The sequence below is a fragment of the Engystomops pustulosus genome, chromosome 3, assembly GCF_040894005.1.
Source record: "Engystomops pustulosus chromosome 3, aEngPut4.maternal, whole genome shotgun sequence".
NCBI lineage: Eukaryota > Metazoa > Chordata > Amphibia > Anura > Leptodactylidae > Engystomops > Engystomops pustulosus.
Window position 1 is genome coordinate 201,864,303 of NC_092413.1, and position 17,729 is coordinate 201,882,031.

The following is a 17,729-nucleotide window of genomic DNA, read 5'->3' on the forward strand; positions in this document are numbered from 1 at the left end:
TTATACTACATCTGATAAATCACCCAGCATCAAATGATAAATCTGGCGCAGCAGAGAACTGTCTAGTTCTACTCTTTGCTGGTCCAAAGACCGACACATTAATACATCTCCACCCATTGAGTTGTATTTTTTGCAGGACAAATATTACCTACCATGAGGAATCTACTAACAGAAATAAATCTGATGGTGGGTTCCTCCTGCCTGTCTGTGCCCTCATCTTTAATTTAATAATTATAGAACCTAACCTAACTTGTTTATTATAGTAATAAGTGAATTAACTGCAGAGGCTACTGGGGCATGGAGTAGTCTTAGCTCCCAGTGTCCGCCAAGGCAAGTACACGCCCCAGTAGCCTCTGCTGTTAATTTACATATTACTAAAATAAAGTATTTTAACAAGTTAGGTTCCAGGATTATTAAATTACAGATTAGGGCAGAGGCAGACAGGAGGAATCTACCATCAGATCTACTTCTTCCTTTAACTTTAATTCACTTACTGTGGATCGTACTGGGAACTTGGGAAAAATTTGGAATGGAAACAATTAAAAAAGTATATATATATATACTATTGGATGCAGAGCTGATGCCGGCTCAGTTCAAGATCGGAACTGATCCGGTATCGGGATACATGGGGTGCCGTCTGTAACTAACAGCCGACATCCCCGAGTAACACCTACAGTCAGAGTGGGCTCCGATCGTGGGTGTTTAACCAGTTAAATGCCATGGTCAGCGCGACCACGGCATTTGAACTGCCTTCTGGTAGTTTGAGGGGTGCAGATTTGAAAATGGTTTGATTATATAGAGGGGTTTTAATGCTAAATATTGAAAAGTTCATTCAAAACAGTAATTACAGGCAGTCCTCGGGTTACGTACAAGATAGGTTCTGTAGTTTTGTTCTTAAGTTGAGTTTGTATATAAGTCGGAACTGTATATTTTATAATTGTAACTCCAGACAGAATTTTTGTGACAAATGCAGAGAGCTTCAGGAGAGGTCACAGTGGGCAGAGGGGTCCATCTTTGACTAGGGGTCGTCTGTAAGTCGGGTGTTCTTAAGTAGGGGACCGTCTGTATCCCCAAAATAGTCAATTCTGACAATACGGAAAAGTGATACTTGATTTGTAAGCAGTGTGACATCAAAATAAATTATCAAGATATTTTCAAAAATTATGAAAATGTAAAGTAGTATGGGAAATGTTATTCATGTGGTAAATCTGCCTGATGATTTAGAATTTCGAAAATGGCACATTTTTTTAAAAATTCATCATTTTTTTCTACATTTTTGTAAATAAACGCAAAACATATCAGCCAAAATTTACCACTAAAATGAAATTCAACGTGTCAGAATCGCTTTGATAAGTAACAGTGTTTAAAAGTTATAACCATAAAAAGCAACGCAAGTCAGAATACAAAAAAATCGGGCTGAGCCTTAAACTACAAAATGGTCCTTAAGGGGTTAAAACCTAGGGGTCTGATCGCTCGTACAATATGCAGCCAATGTCAGGATTCCTTACTGATTAACGATGAAGTTCTGAAATGTTGCAAGAGGAGACACTATGGCAGCGCCAATAGCTTTGATGACGGGATGCAAAGGATCTATGAGGCTAACCACCACAACCATGACTACCAAGGTCATGACAATTGTGTCAAGCGCTTACTTTATAATGAAGGCAGCTTTCACTGTGTATGGAGTGCTCACAATCAACATAATGGGGCACATTTACTTACCCGGTCCTGTCACGATCCCTGAGGTGCGTTGTCCGTCGAGGATGAAGTCTGGCGCGATTCACCAAGATGTGCGTCCGATATCCTGCATGTGTCGCTTCCCCACTCAGGTCCGCTGGAGTTCACCTTCTTCTTCCCGGTGTATGTGAGTGCATTGTCTTGCAACACAATTTGAATTTTAAATCCTGTGCTTAATCCGAATCAGTCGGGTTGTCCGACGGCCACGCCCCCCAATTTATGTCGATTGAAAATCCGATGGCGTGCGCCAAAAACCCCTATTAAATAAGGCGCAAATCGGAAATAGTCGGGATACCCGATGGCAATGCGGTGTGAGGACCTTCAGTAAATGTGCCCCAACATATCTTGTTAAATTTGTGTATTGTGTGTAATATAGAGTAATTTAATACATGTTCACATTACAGTTTACTGTTCTTCTTTTTGACTTTTAACTTCCAAAAACCAAAATGAAAAATTTACCGAAAACTACAATATTATGAAGAAGAATCAGCATTAAAAAAAAAAAAAAAAAGGGCTCGTAATCTTTATTTCCAGCAAACAAGCAGTGTAGACTCTCAGTATATAAAGTTGGATAGAATAGAGAATAGAATCCAGTCAATATTTGACAAGTATTGCAATATGTACTTTTTACACCTATAACCTATATACCAGGCATCGCAGTGGTGGGAGTCATGTACAGAATCCTGCACTATAGAAACAACAACATAAAACACGTGTGAAAATAAATTAGTAATTTATAGAAAACAAAGTCTTAGAATTCAATAGGTATAACATTTTACAGAGTGGGGGAAGGTCAAAGAAGGAAAAGGTAAGATGGAGGCCCCTGAGGAACTTAGCTGCCAATCTGCCAATTGAGTAAAACGCCAAAATACTCCCCAACCATCTAGCCTTAGAGCCAACCATCTAGCCTTAGAGCCAACCACAGCATTCCAAACAGTGCAGCACCAACCACTCAGGCACCTTTGGGCTCAAACTATTGTTACAGCCAACACACAAAAAATACATAAACTTAGAATTACCAGTAGCCAAGATGACCACCCTACAGAAGTCTTTAAGTCAATTTCACCACCAATTTTTTCCCGTTTCCCAGTACACAGGATGTAATAATAAATACTGTCACTAGGAAGTACAATTTGTTACACAGAAAAGAAGCCCTCAAATAGCTCCATAAATGGAAAAATAAAATTATTATAGATTTTTAAAGAAGGGAAGCAAAAAAATGGAATTGCGAAAAAAAAACGTGTATCGACATGAATGGGTTTAATTCAACGTTAAGAATTGTAAGGTTGGACAATACAGGCAGTCCCAGGTTACGTACAAGATAGGTTCTGTAGGTTTGTTCTTAAGGTGAATTTGTATGTAAGTCGGAACTGTATATTTTAGAATTGTAACCCCAGCCAAAATTTTTTTTTGATCTCTGGGACAATTGGATTTTAAAAATGTTGGGTTGCCATAAGGATTAACAATAAAATTTAATTACAGGCACCTGGGGCTAAGGTACAGTAAGTTACCAGCATCCAGAGGTCTGTTTGTAACTAGGGGTCGTCTGTAAGTCAGGTGTTCTTATATAGGGGACCGCCTTTATGTGTATACAATGGGTTTCATGTCTATAATGGTGTCCAACCTCGCATGTGCTTCTCCTTATGTGTGGATCCAGAGTTTGTACTGGTAAAGTCCCATTAAGAAGTATCTACAGTTCTGTATGCGGAGCTTATATAAAGAGAAATCATGCTGATTATATAATTTCTTTCACAGCTTTTGCCTCCCTTTATTTGTTATTGAAATCTTCAAGCACAGGACCGATGCTAATAGCGTCCTTCAGCATCAAGCGTAATATTCCTGCTACTTTCAATTTGCTTGTTCTAATAAAAAGGAGCGATGTTCTTTGAAAGATGATATGCTGAAAGGAACTATTTAAGGACATTTGATTGAACCGCTAATGTCCAATGTAAGAGGCCACTAATCACAGCGAGACATGCTGTACCGCGCGAGGAGGCCGCGCCGATACGCTTTTATTAACTGTATCTGTATCATTCCCAGGGAAGAATAGGCCATTGTTATCACTGGAGATGGATCACTTAAGACGCGAGGATAGAAATCCGTCATCTGCTGGTGACAATTTTATCAGCCTGTGTCAGACATGTGACACAATATTATCTGTAGATATAGAAATAAAAGTTACAAGGGTCGTCTGGTCTAGAAAAATTATTTGCACGTGCCCTAATAAACCCGAGTCAAGTTGCCCCCCCACCTAGTTCAGATCTAACAAAACTGGTGTCAAATGTTTGTGCAGCAGAAATTTTCATTTGTGCCACTACCATTTTGAAGATATTCATAAAAGCGCCAATCAATTCTGCTACGTTTGTGCTGCTCAATTTTCTGTTTGTGCTGCTTTTGTTTTGAATATATTAACTAAATTGTAAATGTCAAGCAGCCCCCCACATTAACCGAATCAAACAAAAGTGATGTCAAACGTTTGTCCTCTTTTTGTGCTGGTTTGTGCAGCAAAAAGTTTTGTTTGTGCTGTGATCATTTTTATGGTATTTTTAGGAATTTACATAAGATAACGTGTTTAGGATGAACTGCTAAAAAACAAACCTAGTGACACTGGTTTGATCACCAGAGGGAGTTAGTAAACACATTGTACTTTGCAAGGAATAAACTCTGCTCACCTCTGGAATACATTCAAAATGATAGCAGCACAAACGAAAATTTTTGCTGCACAAATGTAGCACAAATGTTTGACACCAGTTTTGTTTGATTTGGTTAATGTGGGGGAGGGGGGCTGACCGACATTTACAATTTTGTTAATATCTTCAAAACAAAAGCTGCACATACCAGCACAAATGTAGCAGAATTGATTGCCACCTGTTTTGTTTGATTTGGGTAATGTGGGGGTGGGGCTGCTTGGCCTATGATGGCCTCTGGAAACTTTTATTCAATATCTTAAAAAACGATAGTGGCACAAACAAAAAATTCTGCTGCACAAACCAGCACAAAGGTCTGACACCAATTTTGTTAGATTTTAACAAGGTGGGGGGCCAGCTTCAATAAATTAGAATGGGGTCTATAGTAAATTGAGTAAATTCCAGTGAATAGGCCTAAATTGCTGAAACCATAACTAAAATGTATGCAGACTCCTTATGTAATTGCCATTGTAATTGATTTCAAAATGTCTTATTGCTCACTGTTCATAAGAAAATATTGGGGGTCACTTACTAAGGGCCCGATTCGCGTTTTCCCGACGTGTTACCCGAATATTTCCGATTTGCGCGATTTCCCCTGAATTACCCCGGGATTTTGGCGCATGCGATCGGATTGTGGCGCATCGGCGCTGGCATGCACGCAACGGAAATCGGGGGCGTGGCCAAACGAAAACCCGCCGGATTCGGAAAAACCTCCGCATTTAAAAAAAAAATAATCTGTCGCAGAGCTTTCACTTACCTTCACTCAGCCCGGCTCGGTGAACTCCAGTGCGTTCCGATGCTTTTCAGCGCACAGCGCCACCTGGTGAACGCGGAGGAACTACCTTAATAAATCCCGGCCGGACCCGAATACAGCGCAGAGAACGTGCCGCTGGATCGCGAATGGACCAGGTAAGTAAATCTGCCCCATTCTGTCAGACATTTTTTACATTTTTTTAATTTATTCTTTAATTGTTTGAATTATGTGCTAGAGCGGCTTTTGAATGGACTGGACCCTTATTAGCATCATCATAGTATCATAGTATATAAGGCTGGAAAAAGACGCAAGTCCATCAAGTCCAACCTTTAAGAATTAATTAAATGTTTTATCCCCATAACCCGTGATATTTTTTCTCTCCAGAAAGTCATCCAGGCCTCTCTTGAACATGTACATAGAGTCCGCCATAACAACCTCCTGCAGCAGAGACTTTCATAGTCTCACTCCTCGTACAGTAAAGAATCTTTGTCTATGGTGATGGTAGAATCGCCTCTCCTCTAGGCGTAGAGGATGCCCCCTTGTCCTGGTCACAGGCCTAGGCATAAAAAGATCTTTGGAGAGATCCTTGTACTGTCCGTTCAGGTATTTGTACATTGTAATGAGGTCTCCCCTCAGTCGTCTTTTTTCTAAACTGAATAATCCCAAATTTTGTAATCTGTCAGTGTATTCTAATCACCCCATTCCCCTAATAATCCTGGTTGCTCTCCTCTGCACCCGTTCCAGCTCTACTATATCCTTTGTGCCCAAAACTGTACACAATATTCCATGTGTGGCCTGACCAGTGATTTGTATAAGGGCAAAACTATGTCTTTATCATGAGAATCTATTCCTCTCTTGATACATCCCATAATTTTTTTGCTTTAGCAGCAGCCGCCTGGCTCTGGTCACTAAAATTATGTTTACCATCCACCGATACCCCCAAGTCCTTTTCAGCTCCAGTTTTACTAAGTAATTGACTATTTAGAACATAATTATACTTTTTGTTTCCATGGCCCAAATGCATAACTTTACATTTATCTATATTAAACCTCATCAACCATTTCTCTGCCCACTCCTCAAGCTTCCACAAATCCCTCTGTAATGCTAAACTATCGACCTCAGGATTTATTACTTTACACAGCTTAGTATCATCTGCAAATATTGAAACGTGACTGTGTAAACCCACTACAAGGTCATTAATAAAAATATTAAAAAGAAGTGGCCCCAATACTGACCCCTGTGGCACTCCACTGGTAACGTCAACCCAATCTGAGAATGTGCCATTAATGACCACCCACTCACTAAGCCAATTACTTACCCAAATACACAGATTTTCTCCTATTCCCAGCAGTCTCATTTTATATACCAACCTTTTATATGGCACGGTGTCAAATGCCTTTGAAAAGTCCAGATATACAACATCCACAGTCTGACAGGACCGATCTCTCATAAACCCATGCTGACGCTGGGTTATAAGATTGTGCACAGCGAGATACTCCAGGATAGCATCTCTAACAAACCCCTCAAATATTTTCCCCACCACAGAAGTTAGACTTACGGGTCTGTAGTTTCCAGGATCGCTATTTGATCCTTTTTTTGTATATTGGTACCACATTTGCTATGCGCCAGTCCTGTGGAACATAACCAGTCCTCAGTGAATCTTCAAATATTAAAAATAACGGTCTGTCTATCACCGTACATAGTTCATGCAGAACCCGGGGGTGTATGCCATCTGGCCCCGGTGATTTATCTATCTTAGTGGTTGCGAGGCGACGCCGTACCTCTTCCTGGGTTAAACTGTTGACATTCCAAAAAGAATTTACATTATTCCTCATAATGTGTCTTCCACCAGGGGATTTTCCTGGGTAAAGACAGTTGAGAAGGCGACATTCAGTAGATTTGCCCTTTCCTCATCTCCTTCCACCATGACCCCCATGTTATTCGTAAGGGGACCCACACTCTCTGTTTTTAGTTTCTTATCATTTATATACTTAAATTGGGATTATCATTTATATACTTAATTTGGGATTATTTTTGCTCTCCCTGGCAATATTTCTCTCACTCTCTATTTTTGCGGCCTTTATCTGCTTTTTACAGGATTTATTTTTCTCTCTATAATCCCGTAATGCCTCATCGCTACCTTCATGTTTTAGCACTTTAAACGCCTTATCTTTCTCGCTTATTGCTTTCCTTACAAGACTAGTTAGCCACATAGGGTTTTTCTTGTTCCTTTTATGCTTTTTCCCATAAGGTATGTGTTTCTCACAGGACTTTTTCAGAATATATGAGAAAAAGTCCCATTTTGGGGGGGGCTTTTGTCTTTGAGAACATTATCCCAGTCTATGCCTTTAAAGTCTTCCCTTAGTTGCTGAAAGTTTGCCCTCCTGAAGTTTAGAGTGTTGGTTGCCCCTTCCCTAATGTTCTTAGTAAAGCGTAATACAAAATCAATGATATTATGATCACTATTCCCCAGGTTCCCCCCAACCTGTAGTTTTGATACCCTATCAGGTTAGGATAAGGTCCAGCAGTGCCCCCCCTCTTGTTGGCTCCAGGACTAGCTGCGACAGGTAATTGTCTTTTGTTGTTGACAAGAACCTGCTACCTTTGAAGGACCTGCAGGTTTCTGCCCCCCAGTCAATATCTAGGTAATTGAAGTCCCCCATGATAAGTACTTCACCATGCTTTGAAGCCGCATCCATTTCACTTATCAGCATTTCCTCTGCTGCCTCCATTATATTTGGAGCCTTATAACAAACCCCTAGTAATATTTTATTATTCTTTTTCCCTCCCCTTATCTCCACCCATAGGGACTCCACATTTGCATTTGCGTTACTGATGTCATCTCGCAGGACAGGCTTGAGGCAAGAATTCACATATAAATAAACCCCTCCCCCTTTTTTATTTATACGATCCTTTCTAAATAGACTATAACCATCTATAGTAACAGCCCAGTCATAGCTACTGTCCAGCCATGTCTCGCTGATACCCACTATATCATATTTCCACTCCAACATCAAGAGTTCCAGTTCCTCCATTTTGTTTGTGAGGCTTCTGGCATTTGTGTACATACACTTTATATGGTTTTCCCTGTCCATATTCCTTTTGTTCTTATTCCCCAATCTCATTCCAGCCCCCCTTCCTCCCCCATGGACTATGACTCTTCCCAGCTCTCTATCTACACTGTCTATTTGTCCTGCATAAGTGTAGTTGCCCTCCCCCCAGGTCTCTAGTTTAAACACTCCTCCAGCCTTCTAGCCATTTTTCCCCCAAAACAGCTGCCCCCTCCCCAGCCCATCCCTACTGTAGAGCCTGTAGCCGACAGAGAAGTCAGCCCAGTTCTCCATGAACCCAAAACCCTCCTTCCTACACCAACTTTTGAGCCACTTATTTACCTCCCTGATCTCCCGCTGCCTTTCTGGTGTGGCACGTGGTACAGGCAGTATTTCGGAGAAAACGACCTTTGAGGTCCTTGCCCTGAGCTTATGGCCTAAATCTCTGAAATCATTTTTAAGGACCTTCCACCTACCTCTTACTTTGTCATTAGTGCCAATGTGGACCATGACCGCTGGTTCCTCACCAGCCCCTCCTAGTAATCTGTCAACCCGATCCGCAACATGCCGAACCCGAGCACCCGGCAAACAACACACTGTTCGGTATGCACGGTCTTTGTGACAGATTGCCCTGTGTGTTCCCCTAATAATGGAATCTCCCACTACCAGCACCTGTCTGACCTTGCCTGTGCTCCCATTACCCTTCTTACTGGAGCAGACATTCCCCTGGTTGCTAGAGGCCATGTCTTGCTGCAGTATTGCTACCCCAGAGCTGATATCCCCCTCATCCGACAGCCTGGCAAACTTATTGGGGTGCACCAGATCAGGACTACACTCCATACAACTCTTCCCTCTACCCCGCCTTCTACATGTTACCCAACTAGCTGCCCCCTCACTCTGCACTTCCATACTTCCCTCCCCACACCCATCTTCCCCAGAGAGTTTGTGCTCCAGGAGCATCACATGTCCCTGTTGGTTGGTACTTCTAAATACTGGAAACACACCAGGGATGACATGACCAGGGATATAATGAGCCGTGCACCTGTGAGACATCACATGACCAGGGATATAACGAGCCATGCACCTGTGTGGCATCACATGACCAGGGATATATAAGGAGCCGTGCACCTGGTTGACATCATATAACCAGGGAAATAACGAGCTGTACACCTGTGTGACATGACAAAGGAAATATAACTGACCGTGCACCTGTGTGACATCACATGACCAGGTATATAGCAAGCCATGCACCTGTGTGACATCACATGACCAGGGATATAACGAGCTGTACACCTGTGTGACATGACAAGGGATATAACTGACCGTGCACCTGTGTGACATCACATGACCAGGTATATAACAAGCCATGCACCTGTGTGACATCACATGACCAGGGATATAATGAGCCGAGCACCTGTGTGACATCACATGACCAGGGATATAATGAGCTGTATACCTGTGTGACATCACATGTTAAGGTATATAACGGACCATGCACCTGTGTGACATCACATGACCAGGGATATAATGAGCCGAGCACCTGTGTGACATCACATGACCAGGGATATAATGAGCTGTATACCTGTGTGACATCACATGTTAAGGTATATAACGGACCATGCACCTGTGTGACATCACATGACCAGGGATATAATGAGCCGAGCACCTGTGTGATATCACATGACCAGGGACTGGTGTTCATCCACAAGAAGTAAACAATGAAGTTTCCTGGAGAATAACAGCAAGCAGAGATCTAGAAAGCATGGGACATTGATACAAAAAGTATATTGGAAAATTGTATAACTTTTTATTACACAATCAATTACAGAGAGCTTCAGGAGAGGTCACAGTGGGCAGAGGGTTCCATCTTTAACTAGGGGTCATCTGTAAGTCGGGTATCCTTAAGTAAGGGACTGCATGTAATCTTTTCCTTAGAACTTTACATTGTGGAGTTCCTCCCTCGCTAGTCTTCCTAGAAATCTATGACTAAAAAGACATGTGGGTGTTACCATGTCCCTTTATCAAAACACTGGGGCAGATTTACTTACCCGGTCCATTCGCGATCCAGCGGCGCGTTCTCTGCGGTGGATTCGGGTCTTCCGGCGATTCACTACGGTAGTTGCTCCGACGTCTACTAGGTGTCGCTGCTGCGCTGAAGTTCATCGGAATGATCTTCACCAAGCCGGGCCGAGTGCAGGTAAGCGCGAGTCCAGCGACACTTTTTTTTAAAAAAATGTGGAGGTTTTTCCAAATCCGTCGGGTTTTCGTACGACCACGACCTCCGATTTCCGTCGCGTGCATGCCGGCGCCGATGCGCCACAATCCGATTGCTTGCGCCGAAATCCCGGGGAAATACAGGGAAAATCGGCGCAAAACATAAATATTCGGTTTACCCGTCGCAAAAACTCGAATCGGGCCCTTAGTAAATGACCCCCACTGAGTTCAGCACTGATTGGACAGTGCAGAGTCACTCCCCCAAAATAGCGGGTCTATTTATACACTTAAAAATAAAAGAGGAAGACAGACCAAAATCCAGAGTTATGAAAAAAAATTATCCAGATTTGGTAAAAAAAAAGTACCTTTCACCAAGTCTTAAATATTGAATTACATAGCTCATGTTTGGTGTTTTGGGGGATTTTTGTGTGTTTATTTTTAAAACCCACCCACTCTTTAAAAAATGTTTACATCAGTTTGCTAACCAATTAGTGCACACAGTACACAGGGACACACCCCATAAGAATAAAAGGTTACCGCCCCCCTGAATACTATTAGCTAATTCACTTTCGAGTGTTCACATCTTGTGAGGTGGTGGCCAATTTTAGAAAAATAAAGACCAAATTGATCAGGTCGGAGGCATTGACATGAGGTCTGGCCGTCAGTATTTTGTAATTGGTGACAGGTTTCCTTTAGTGAAAAATAAAATGATTTATTAGAACGGACAAGCCATGAGATGTCCACTTCAAGGACCGAGTGACCAGTCTAGCGCTCAATCCTGGAGTCTACATCTACTGAACCGGTGAGAGCTGGAAAATGTTCCTTATATAAATAAGTGAAATAAAAGTTAATAAGAACAGCAGGGAAGTTGTGTAGATGTGTCATATCATGCGTTATCTAGTTTAAATACAAGCGCCGGATATTTGACCCCCTACTGTGCGTATTACTAATATAACTTTATACGCAATTATTGCATTATTAATGTCTAGTAATCAGTACAGCAATTAGCGGGAAATATGTCTACAGTAACGGGATGCCCACTGGTGGGTGAAGAATAGAGGCACGGCTGCCATGAGAGACTTTCACCTTCTCACAAGTTTGGTCATTGAAATTTTCTTTACCTAAATCGAGAAGGTAGCAGGCTATATACATTAAAGGAATGTTAGACAAATCGACCATTTTTGGTGGGACCAGCCACCCATCTAGTGTGAATGGGGTTGTCTCAACGATTTACCATGCCGGATGGGCGCCGCCATCTTGCCTAGGATCGTTGCTCCCTGTGACGTCATCGGGGAGCGGCGATCCGTCTCCATTGTTTATATCGTTTTAACCCCTTCATTACAATGGGCTGATAGCACATTGTAATGAATGAAGAGGAAAATCTTTAATAAAAAATAAAAAATATTTAACACTATCACTATGAAGTGCAATTTGTTACCCAGATGAACTAACACCGAAAAAGCTCTGTCTGCATTTGGGTATCAATTCATTTTGGAAATGACTGGTATAACTTTTATCCAATGTAATTGTATCTAGGCTTCTTGAAAGTCTGACATGACATGTAGATGTGGCTGCCTTATTTAAAGTGGCACTGAAGAAATGTCATCCTTTCCGTAGCCTAGAAAACATATTAGTATATTTATTCCCGAGAATCCCCAGCATCACAAGCATGGCCTTTAAGAGTCTACCCACCTGCAAAGGCAAACTCTCCAAGAGTTTCTTCCTTAGTTGTCCTTATTTACTTGAATGAAGCTGAGCTGCAGTACCAGATATGACCACACAAGTATCATTGGCGGTGTATCACTAGTTCAGTGCAGGTACTAGGGGGGGTCCTAACATGGGAATCAGTACTTGTCTGATCATCACGGTTAAGGAAGTAAATATCTATATTTTTATATTTTTAAATCATTTTTCGACAGGAAAAGTCCTAAAATGATGGTCCTAAATTTATGACTCTTCAATTGTGGCACATGTAGACCCCCAGAACACCCTGCCTGAAGGACATCAGCTGGGATATGTCTGTATTTAAAGATCTGGAGAGGCTCAAGCTGACCTTCATATGAAGCATACAAGAAAAAAAACTTGTAAGCCGACGGAGACTGGGTGCACCTACAGTAGAGTATTAATAGAAGTGGTAAACATCTGCGAAGAAAATATTCAAGTGCCATTTATCTTCCGACCAATAATTTGGCTTTGGATCATAGAAAAAAATAATTTTCATCCTACATGCACTAAAATGGTTTCCAGGAAGGACACTCGGTAGTTGTTCCCGCTGAATTGTCCTTGTGTCTGTGAACAACTTAAGAGTCTCAAGAACCTCATCAGGCTCGGAGCGCAAGAAAATTGGTTTTGGTCTGAAATTTACCACAGAGCTGAATATAGCAAAGTCCAAAGATCAATAGCAGAAATGATTACATATCTGTACAGCAAAATAGTAACAATCTACAGCGTGCAGCACATACTCTATGAGAAAGTGTGGTGGAAGGAAGTAACTGCCCCGTCCACATGTCCAGGATTAGCAAAGTTTCTACAGAAATTGTTGTGTGAAAGTACATTGATCTATCTTTACAATACATCATAAAACACAAGTAGAAAAATATTTGAATCATAGAAACATCTGTTAAGCTCTATTATGGTTGGCATTAAAACCAGGGGTGTAATTACAGTGGTAGCCACCATAGCAGCTGTTATGAGGCCCACGATGAAAGGGGCCCACGTAATCCAACATTCCACACTGAAGTATGGGGATGTGCACCATTATAAACAGGCATTGAAACAAATCCAAATCTTTTCTGATTCGCTTCTGACAAATCTTTTAAAATGGGGGCAGCTACTATTTTTCATCCCAGAGCAATATTTATTGGAGATGACAATTGGAGCAACATCGGTGGAACCAATTTGATTTGTATTCACATCAAATCTTGAAAAATTAGATTAAGCTTTTACAAATTAAATCTTGGATGATTCGATCATCTCTATTCCCCAGCAATTAATGATGTATGTCTTAAAACAACAAAATACATTCGACTTTCTACTGCCAAGTGGGCGGTCCTTGTCTGAAGCAGACAGCCTGGCACCACACACCAGACAGTAGAGAGCCTTACTAGTACATTGGGGGTTATTTACTAAGGGCCCGATTCACGGTTTCCCGACGTGTTACCCGAATATTTCCGATTTGTGCCGATTTTCCCTGTATTGGCCCGGGATTTTGGCACACGAGGTCGGATTGTGGCGCATCGGCGCTGGCATGCACGCGACGGAAGTCGGGGGCGTGGTCAACCGAAAACCCGACGGATTCGGAAAAAACGCCGCATTTAAAAAAAAAAGTGTCGCGGAGCTTGCACTTACCTTCACTAGGAATAGGCCGGTGAACTTGAGTTCGTTCTGATGCTCTTCAGCGCAGCAGCTCCACCTGGTGGACGTCGGAGGAACTGCATTAACGAATCCCGGCCGGACCCGAATCTACCGCACAAAACGCGCCGCTGGATCGTGAATGGACCGGGTAAGTAAATCTGCCCCATTGAGTTGGAGATGTTGGATGTGGTACAAGTTGCACTGTGGGTCTCTCAAATTTGAGTGTTATCTTTAATGCAGACTTCTTGTAGAGGATTTAAAAGAAATCTACCATGAATATCCACCATGATAATCCAGGGACACATACACATAGATCCAGGCACCAGGACTTATATTTGTTATCCATGGCCTCCATCCTTGCATAACATAGGGAGTTTGAAACATAACCTTAAAATGTTGGACATGACCTGTTAATAAAAAAATAGATGTAGAAAGTACCTATTCAGTGGTTGGATCATCTCCATATGTACAATACACAAATAAAGTAATAAGAATGGTCCTACCAGATGGTCAGGTGTTGGGTCATGGGGTGTGATCCAGTGTACGTAGTAGGAATGGTCCTTTAGGTAAAGAGAAACTTACCCCAGTTCAAACAAACCGACGATCTGAATATCTTGACAAAGACGAAATTGTCAAAACACATTGATCTTTACTTCCCGCATTGTGGGATGAGGTTCTTGCTCAGGATATTCTGTTCTCGGCAAGTCGAAAAGTATATTTTTTTACATGTAAACATTTCAAAATGGTCGATTTGGGACCCTAAACCACAAGTCCATAAGGACCTGTAGTTGTTTTAGTGGTTCCAAATCGACCTGACAGATCTTCTCTGGCAGGATTTAAAAATTATGCAAATGAGCCTGAGGGGCTCCAAGTGTTAATAGAACCGGGAGTCCCACAGGCTTATTTGCATAATATTAAAAAAAAATTTTCTGAAAAACAAGGACATAAGAAGCTAAAAGAAGAGCAGATCCTGCCAGAGGGGGCACACACCAGCATGTCAGTGTGCTTGGTTTACAATCCTTCATCCTGGGGGTAGATGCCTTTTAATATTGGACATTTATGGGATATGGGACTTTTTTTTTATTGTTACTTGCTGTACAACATGATACAGACGAGCAGCAAATATATATATACATATGACAGTGCAGTCTGACAGCAGCGGTACATGAAGCGGGAGCAGCCTCTGTACACGAGGGATCAGTGTGGCGATATTTCCGGGGAGGTGAGCAGAGAATGTAATTCACTGGGTTTAACTTAGGCGATTGAAAGTGAGATATGGTTTTTGTAAAGAACAGTGGGGGGTATAGAAAATCTTCGCCGAAGAACGCATTAGATATTTTAAATTGCTCTTAGACCCAGAAAAAAGAGTTTCCAGGCAGCCAATGTGTATAATATTATTAACGCTATTCATTTATAACATGAAAAAGTAATCTTTATTATGTCTCCGTGACTAGTGACACGAGGCTGCGGCCCACAAGCTCATGTACTTCAGCCTCTACATTAGGATATTCACTATATGTCATACCTAGAACTAAGATGTATTGCTTCAAGGCACCAAGGCTTGACTCAAACTACAGTGGTTGTGACAGATCCACATCAGGCTGCTTAAAGGGAACCTGTCATCAGATTTTACCCCACCAAACTATCAGCCCCCTCAGGCAGGGGATGAAATGTCCTTTGTAGAATTCCTTCTGTTATACGAAATCTCACCCATTTACCTACAAGAAAATATCCTTCGAAGTCATGTGAAAATGAGCAGAGAAGAGTCATATTTTGCCTTAGATGAATTAATGGAAATCTAACATTAAAATCAAGTCTTGTAAACCAGGGACATTACTCATAGATCCAGGCACGGTGCCTGTTGTAATCTACTTATATATGTTATCCATGACCTCATTCCTTCTAATATCAAGTTTTACAATTATCCTAATGAGCCAAGGTCCCGGTCTTCAGTTCTTTATCAACTAGAAACATACTGATATCATGCTAAAGATGGGAATCTCATCTCCTCTCCAAAGTCACATTCAATGGAGCTCATTTACTAAGGGTCCGCACTATCATCGGAATACCCGCCAATTTCCGATGTGCGCCGCATTTAGAAAGGGTTTTTGGCGCACGCGAACGGATTTTGGCACATCGTCGCTGGCTTTCACGCGACACAAATCGGGGGGCGGGCCGTCGGATGATCCGATGGATTTGGACAACGCACAAGGTTTAACAAAGCAATTTGTGTTGCAAGCCAAGCACTTACAAGAACCGGGAAGAAGAAGGTGAACTCCGACGGACCTCGGCGGGGAAGCGACACATTGAAGATATCGGGCGCACGAGCTACGTGAATCGTGCCGGACTTCATCTTTGTCGGACCGCCCGGATCGGGGATCGCGACAGGACCGGGTAAGTAAATTTTCCCCATTGAGTAGAGAAGACTCATATTTTGGTATAGAGTTATAGGGGGATATCAGAAGTGTCTGAGAGCAGAAATGTTCTGGTTGTCCATGGAAACCAATCAGAGCTCAGCTTTCATTTTTCCACAGCTGTTCGTAAAATGAAAGCTGATCTCTGATTGGTTGCCACAGTTCTGCTCTCAGTCAATTCTGATAAATCTCCCCCATAGTTTGCATCTGACCGTAAAATGCTGGTTTTTTAAAATCTGCTTTTGTTTCATTTCATAAATAGCAGAAATATAATGGAAAATGTATTTTTGTATAACACAATACCAAAAAAATAAAAAGGAAAGAGAAAGGCATTCTTAATGCCCACTAAATGTGGTACACACAGTTAGTAAATGTAGAAAAATAGAAAAAAACTATAATTCTAAAGAACAAAGAGAGGAAATATATAAAAATTAAAAAAAAAATACAAATGAGTGAAAAACAACCTAGATAATTATCTAGTTTTAAAATTATCTAGTGATATTTATGAAATATAAAACCAAATGAACAAAAACAATAAAAAAAGACTTTGTAAAAAGTCCCATGAAAAGTCTCAGACTTACTCCCGCCCCCTGCTGGTCTATGTGCTTGGACTTTTCTGGGACTTTTTGAAAAAAAAATTCCCAGAGAGAAAGTAGACCACAAAAACATTTCATCAAAGGACCAAAACCACTTTAACCAATCTGATGGGCAGCAGAGCTCCAAAAATAGACGTAGAAGTTTCCCAAGGTTGCCTTATGATAAAGAACCCCCAATGTTTCGGAGAGGCCATCCTCACCCCTCTCCATTGAAAAATGAGACACCGTATGATTACAGCAGCGTGATTGGGAACCATAGACTTCTACTGAGGCCGTAATCAAGGCTACAGTTACTGCCATGTGAATAGGGCCTAAAACTGCTGCTTATTACCAAGCTATAATGCTACATAATCCATGACTTGACTGTAGGAGGCACATCAAAAACTGATTTGGTGAAAATTTCTCTTTTGTTCATTAATTCAGCATTTTGTTAATACATAAACTATTAAAAAATTCTATTTACTCAACATTTTACACACCTGCCTAAAACTTGTGCCCAGCATTGTATACATACAGCATATATATATATATATATATATATATATATATATATATATATATATATATATATATATATATATAAAATAAGGGGAGGCCCAGCTGTTATGACTTCTCTTACTGTAAGGACTGGTAAATATATTATTCTGATGGCATTTTACTAATTGTTTACATAGGAGATGGTTCCCATGGAGCCCAAGCAGACAATTAGGGAATACACCAGATACTTTGTGCCAGAATAATCATCATTTTTCATATTCTAACAAAAGAGTAATGATAACAAAGAACTGTGGCATTTATCAATGATCAGACAGTAAGAAATGAAGGTATTTGTACATTGTGCTCCCCCATGTGAGTTCCTTCCCTTATCCCTGCGGGGAGGTTAATGAGCTGCAGGATCTTGTGGGTGAAATATCTACTGCACC